Source organism: Otolemur garnettii, unplaced genomic scaffold, assembly GCF_000181295.1.
Source record: "Otolemur garnettii isolate 467f Iridium unplaced genomic scaffold, OtoGar3 scaffold00012, whole genome shotgun sequence".
NCBI lineage: Eukaryota > Metazoa > Chordata > Mammalia > Primates > Galagidae > Otolemur > Otolemur garnettii.
In genome coordinates this window covers 25165425-25173383 of record NW_003852407.1, presented here as the reverse complement: position 1 = coordinate 25173383, position 7959 = coordinate 25165425, and positions in this window count along the sequence as shown.

Genomic DNA, 7959 nt, shown 5'->3' with positions numbered 1-7959 from the left:
CAGTCATATCTCTGGCCATTCACAGGGAAGTTTATAACGTCCCTCTTTTCCCAACTCAGTTCCACCCCAATTCTTGAGCCAGTTTTGCCTCAGGTCAAATCTACCCATTGTCTCAGCCAGCCCAGAGCACATCCGGGAATCACCATGACTAAATGAGTCCCACTCATGACTGCTGCTTTCACACATTCACCCCACATTCTCTGGCTGTTCATTAGCCAGACTCAGTCCCTAGATCCCCATATTCCTTGGGGTCAGCTTTGTTGGCCATCGAGCCCCAGGCCCACCTCCCATGGGCACAATCCAAAAGCCCCATAATTCTAACCAGTTGCCTTCCTGGCTGCCCAGGCACAGACTGGAGAATGGACATCATGTAGTGATTTGTGAAGAAAATATGACCAATATCCACAAGGTCTCTTCCTGCCTTGAAATTATGTCAACTCTCCAGAATCTTCTCATGGCACAAAAGAGGGTAGAGTCCTAGAATAATTGAGATTACATTTCCTACCAGTCCATGACACAATTATGTTTCAGATAATAAAATAATTTTACATGCCCTTCTGAGTTTGGAACTGCCGCCCAGGCCCCTTTTGCTAGCATCCACCCTCCTAGGACTGGCCTTCTCTTGCACCTGCTGGCTGGCCTTATGCTGCCAATGAACAGACTTCCTAGATCAGAAGTTCTCAACCTGTGGGTCACAACCCCTTTGGGGATCAAACAACCCTTTCACAGGGGTCGCCTAAGACCATCCTGCATATCAGATATTTACATTAAGATTCATAACAGTAGCAAAATTACAATTATGAAGTAGCAATGAAAATAATTTTATGGTTGGGGTCACCACAACATGAGGAACTGTATTAAAGGGTCACGGTATTAGGAAGGTTGAGAACCACTGTCCTAGATGATAAGTAACTACCTACCTGACTCCCACATCTGAACAGCTAGCTTCAGCACCTGCTCTCTATACCATAAATTGTACCAAAACACTTTCTCTGCCATCTCTTCCATCTTGGTGGGAACAACCCCACTATCTTGCCATTTGACTGTCTCCTAAAAACTTAGGATAGTCTTTCTTAACCAATAGATCCTCTCTCCAGGAAAAAGCATGTACCCATATACACAGAGAAGTGTATTTTGGCCACAGGGGGCTGACTGACCTATCAGAGCCCAATGCATGGACTCCAAATGGCTCAATGGATACTGGGTTCATCTCATCTACCCAGAACCTGAGAAGAGTATGGACACTGCCAGGTCTGAGCTGATGGCAACACTGGATGCTACAGGCACCATCTGGATTTATTGCCCCAAAGAATGACCCCTTCAGGCATAACTCCAGAATACTCAGGTATAAAATCCATGGCTTTCCTTAAAAATGAAATAATATGTATCACTCAAAGATGATCATCTCTTAATTATGCAGTAATTTCTTAAAAGTTGGCTTCACTGGGGGGAAATTAGAATTAGGAACTGGGAATGTCAGGAATAAATATCCCAGCAAGGGACCTGCCTAGGTCATCCTGTCCCTCCCTGAGCCTTAGGGCACAGTCAGGAAGGAAATGTTCCAATAGTAGGCCACCAATTACGGCTTTTGTGGCCTGGATCAGAGGTTCTAGAAAAAATAAGTGTGGCAATGAACAGTTGAGACACAGAAAATGTATTAAATTTAGGAGAAATCATGAAAAGCATAATTTCCTCTTCTATTTTTCTTCGTGAGGGTTCTGTGTTAGTTAAGAGCTACCCATGGAACTGAGAACAATGAGAATTTGCCTCCAAATTTGCCTCCTCTCCCTGCTTGCTGGTAGTCCTGCTGGGGAGCCCTTACAGAACCAAAGCCAAGGCCAGGATAAGAATATATCGTATTTTTACTTCTTTTTAAATTCACATATAATGCAATCATGAAATCAATGTTAGAAAGATGATTTGTCTCCGAGAATAAATTACCCTTATTTTTTAAATTTCTCTGAGAATGATGCTCCAAGTTCTGAGCCAATATTCTAAGCCCTCAACACTCATTACTTCAACTTACATGCATTGTATATGTGCTATGTATATATAAAGCCCTGCTCTAAGCACTAGAGATACAACAGGAACCTGCAAAACTCTTACTCTCCATGGGCTGGCCAATGTTGAACAAGTGTAACATCTTGGACAAAAGGGAAGTGTGGTGACCCAAAGATGAACCCAGCCAGGCTAGGAAATTCTTCCTCAGGTCTTCTGGAAACTCTTCTTGTATCATTTAAGCCCTTTTTTCCTTCAAACAGATATACAAGATATATATTTCTTTTGTTCAAACCTTTGTAAAATGGTTATACTCATGAAATCATTCCTTATTCTTATCTTCTCTTGATTAAACAACTTCACTTTTTAACATTCCCTCACAGGACGTATTTTCTTGCCTTTAATAATAACTATCCTCTAATTGGTGCAGACCTTGACCATTTATAAGGCACTTTGAGGTTTACAGAGCACGTCCGTCTCATTATCACACTTTGATCTTCACAACAACACCGCAAGGAAGGCACTGCAGATATTTGCTGAGCACCAAGTATGCCCCAGGCACTGTTCTAGGGCTATGGGGGCACCTGTACCACTTTACACTTATGCCCATTAAAATGTATCCAAGTTTGGGGGAGCCATTTTCTCCATGAGTCAAGGCCATTTTGAGTTTTATTTCTGTCTTGCAGAGCAGTAACAACCCCACCCAATTTAGTGCCAGAGACAATTACAATCAGCATAGTCTTAATTCCTTCTTCCAGGCCATCAAAATAGTTATTGAGTGGGCTAGATCCCAGCCCCAATACCTGTGGGACAGCACTCAATATGTCCCCCCTTAGACTGATGCTAGGCCATTGATGACTCCCCCTGGGGTGACCCCTTCTAGCCTCTAGTAGAAGTATAAATAGAAAAATACTTTTCTAACATGTCAAAAGAAAATGCCTGGTTTAAAAAATGAAAATCTTTACTAAAATTGAGATAGATCCCATCGATTGGTTCCGCTGGTCTACGTAGCCTTTCACAGCCACGGGAGGAAATTAAATTGACTGGGCGCTATTTGCTCCATACAAAACTTTACTGATTGCTACTTAGTATTTTATGTCTTTCAGGTGTTATCCCATTGATTGTCTGATGATTTATTCCAAGATCTTTCCAGGCATTGGTGTTAATTAAGTTCCCAGGTCTGAAATCTCCAGGTCATCCCATCTTGCTCCCATAGATGGGCAACTCATTTACCCTTTTGCTGTCCTTAGGGGATTTTCCAATCCTCTGTGATTTGGGGGAAACACTGGCTAATAGTCCTGAGATGAAAGTTGAAAATTCATTCAGTATCCTACAGGGCAAGCCATCAGGTCCTGCTGACAGGAACATATTAGGTTTTTCTAAGTTTTCTAACTGCGTTGTCCCTTTGGCCTTCTCTCCTCCTATTACAACTGGGACTTATTCTAGGCAGCAATTTGAAGGTGATGTTATCTTCCCCATGGAGGAGGGTAGTGAAGAAGACACTGTAAAAAATAAAATAAATAAAATAGAAAGCTCTATCTTTTCACTCTGTCCTCTGCTGTAGCATCTCAGGCAGAGACGACAATGTCATTCATCCAAATCCCATTTCCTTTTCCTCTTCTTGGCCGTACTGGAAGACTGCATTTCCCAGCTTCCCAAGCAGTTATATTGGGGTCATGTGATTTGTGATTGGGTTTGGGCCAATTTAATGATGGAGGAGCTGAGGCACACATACGTCTTTCTGGCCTAAACACAAACACACTGCAGGAACCTCCATAGTCTCCCTTCTTTTGTAGCAGCCATAGGCATGGCATGTTGATGAGGCAAGGCAAGAACCACCGGGGGGGGGCTGCACAAGAGAGTTGCCCAACCTGCATTGGACTGTGTCATAAATAAGAGATGCATTCTGGCCTATTCAGCCGTGCTTCCCAACTAGCTGTTAGGAAGTTTTCTGTGTGTCGATCTAAAACCTCTCTCCCTACAGTCTTCTCACACTGACCCGAGTTTTACCCTTTGAATCATACAGGGAATCTATTTCTGACAATTACAAAGTAAAATTTTCTCTCCAAGTGTCCTTTTTGGGGAGTCATAAAATATTTAAAGACTATCTTTTCTTATTTTCTGTTATGTTTCCTAGGTATGTGTTTTTTACTTTCACCTTGCTAATCAGTCATACCGTTTTTGTACATTTATGTAAATTCTTATTTCATTTTGAGAAGACCTTGCCAAAGGACCTTCATCTCATCAGGTGCTATGCACAGAGAAAAGTGACAAGATCAATTTTTTTTTAAGTTATAAGAAATTAAATGGGTTAGATATCTACGTACATGTGTGTTTTCATTTGAAAAGTTCTGTAAAGTGACTTACTATACAGGAAAATATAACAAATACCTGAGGGTTCATCATCCAATGTTCATATTTCTTATAGCCAAAGTCTCTCTCTTCCTCTCCCAAATCTAATTTTCTTTACCACACAGAAAATTAGTCTGCCTTATTATACCTGAGATATATATCGAGATACATATATATTATAAAGAATATATCCTATTCTATATGTTTATCATATAGAATATATCCTATATAGAGATCATAAAGAATATATCCTATGGTGGGGTATATTTTTAGTTTACAGAAATGGTGTTATATCTACACAACTGCATTTTCTTCACGTAACATATTTTAAGACAAAATCAGTATGATACATACAGACCTAGTTTATGCAACTTTAATTACTATGTGGTATTAATTCATCGTACAAATGTAGCTAGAGATTATTTATTCATTTCAGTATTCACTGATGGACATTTAGGCTATTTCTAATTTATCACAATTATAATAATTCCACTTGCTCTCCAAAGAGGTTTTGTTATTTTATTTTCTCCCACAAGCCATCTATGAGAGTTCCTAGTTCACCGTTCCTTAATTAACATTTGGCATAGTTTTACACCAAATATAAACTATCAGTGTAGTTTGAAATAGTTTTGTTTTTGCTGGTCTTCCAGATCCCACAGTTCAAATTTGTCTTTCAATTCAGTCTTCATTTGTCCTTCAGTGCTTATAAAATTCTTACAGAAGGTGTTAGGGATGTTTTTGCTATGAATATGGTGACATTTTATAGTTTTGTTGAAAATATGAATGAAATATTTTGTACTATTGCATGTTACAATTGACTATTGCTGGTATTCAAAAGTTCTACTGATTTTTGTTCAGTTACTAATTTTGCAAAGGAAAAGGAGTTTATAATGACCAATCTAGGAAAGCAACATCTAATGAAGAAAACTTCAATTTTTTAGAGTATTTTACAGTATTTGTATTGGCTAATACAGAGCTCAGTCTTTCAGTCAAGAAGTATTTAGTGCCTGCAGGGGTCTGGGTCCTGTGATCAACACTGGGGCCACTCCAGCGAGAATGTGACAGGCGATGTCACTATCACAGAGCCTCAAATCACACGCAGCTACAGCCCCACTTACCATCTGATGGTGCTCAGTAAAAAAGCAAATAAACAGGAAACAACTAAGTGAGATCCTTTCTATATTTATTGAGCATCTACTTCCCATGATTGTGAACAATTCAATAGCTCTTGGGATTCCTTACCTACATTTGCTTCTTTCTGCTACCTGATGTCACTGCAAGAAATTGATCCTCCATTTGGCCACAGACACTGGCCTGTATGACTGCAAAGGACAGCCTTTCCCTATCCCAGCCTCCTCCATGCCCACCCCCACCCACACCACATCAAATACCAGCACTAGGGCTTTCTCACCTACATTGCCACTGCCTCTGTGTCACTGAAGAGTGGAAGACAGTGACTATTCCATCAGGGCCATTGAGTGCAATCCAACAACGTCACTGGGCGCAGGCACACCTCCTCCTACTGCAGTGTGCAGAGAGCTGGCAGAGGATGGCCCTCGGCTGATACACCCAAGAAGAGCAAGCCCTATCCCTCCACCCAGGCCACTGGCTACGCTCTCTGACATACAGGGAGTTCTAGGAATCAGACTACCAGAGTCCGAATCTCACTTCTGCAATTTACTGGCAGATAATTTGGGGCAAGTTGCTTCATCTCTCTGTGCTTCATGTCCCTTATCTGTCAAGTGGCACTGGTAACACTCTACCTCAGAGTATTATTGTGATAATCAAATAGAGTCTACCCACGTAACTCACTTAGAACAACTCCATGGACATAGCCAACACTCAAAAACATTAGCCATTATCATGTAATTAAACATGACTCATAGCTAATTCACATTCAGCTAAGCACACAGCATCTCTAGTGTAGATGCTTTCCTCACTATTCCCATGATTTTGAAAATGGGGCGACCATCACCTTGAAATCCTGCACCCTCATTCAGCTGCACTTTGTTCAGCTGCCTACCTCCTTGATGCATGGTTTCCAAGGAATGCACAGCCCAGATGTCTCGGTAGGCAATGTCACACTCTTTATTACTGGTTAACATTTCAACTAGAAACCTCTTCCTAGGCTCCTGCCCTGGAGACATCCACATGGCTCATTTCCTCATTTCATTCAGGTCTCCCCTTAAATGTCACCTCCATGGAGAAGCTGTTGCTTAAAGAAATAATCTGGTATCCTTCCTTCTGCCACTCTGCTTTCCTTTCTCCATAGCACTTATCACTACCTGCCATTGCATATGTGTATGAAATGTTATATAATGGTATCTATGTATGTAACATATGTTTAAATTGTTACATAAATATGTATGTACGATCATGCACATGATTTTTAGGTCAACAACAGATCATATATACAACGATGGTCCCCCAAGATTAGCACAGAGCTGAAAAATTCCTTGTGATGCCAGAGCCACCCTAAGGTAGACAAGTGCATTGTTCATGTGCTTTGTGATAATGTTGATAAGAACAAAACTGCTGTGCCACCAATTGTATAAAAGGACAGCATATACAAGTATGTCCAATACGTAAGACTGTATTACTCGATAATAATTGGCAACCATGTTACTGGTTTGTGTACTTACTATATGATAGTTTTTATCATTATTTTAGAGTGGACCCCTTCTGCTTATTAAGAAACAAGTTAACTGTAAAACAGCCTCAGGTCAATCTTTCAGGAGATACTTCAGATGAAGATGTTGTTGTCAGGGGTAATGCCAACTCCGTGGGCGTTACTGCCCACGAAGACTTCCCAGTGGGACGAGACATGGAGGTGGAAGAGAGTGATGTTAATGATCCTGACCCTGTGTAGGCCCAGGCTAATGTGTGTGTGTCTTCAGTTTTAATAAAAACATTGGAAAGATTTTAAAAGATAGAAAAAAGCTTGTAGAATAAGAATATAAAGAAAGAAAAGTTTTGTACAGCTATACGATGTGTGTTTGAAGCTAAGCGATCTAACAAAAGAGCGAATAAGGTAAAGAAAATTCTAAACTTTATACAGTAAAAATTTACAGAACTCTAAGGGCAACTTATTTTTGAAGAAAGAAAAATATTAATGTAGCGCACAGCATTTGTGAAGTCAACAATAGCGTACAGCAATATCCAAGACCTTCACATCCACTCTCCACTCTCTCATTCACCCAAAGCAGATTCCATTTTTGCAAACTCTACTCAGGGTAAGTGCCCTGTGTAGGTGGACCATCTTTACCTTTTATACCATATTTTTACTGTTCCTTTTCTGTGTTTAGATATGTTTAGACACATAAGTACTGACCATTGTGTTACCTTTGCCTCATATTCAGTATGGTAACATGCTGTACAGGTGTGTACCCTAGGAGCAGGAGGCTGTGCCATGCAATCTAGGTCTATGCCATCTAGGTTGTGTAAATACACTCTGTGATGTTTGCACAAAGACAAAATCACTTATGATGCATTTCTCAGAAAGTACCCCCATCATTAAGTAACTCACAACTACAGACGATTGTCAAGAAGCAGTGAGGGGTATGGTTCACCCATTTTCATTTCAGGTTTCTGGTCAAATGTCATCATCTC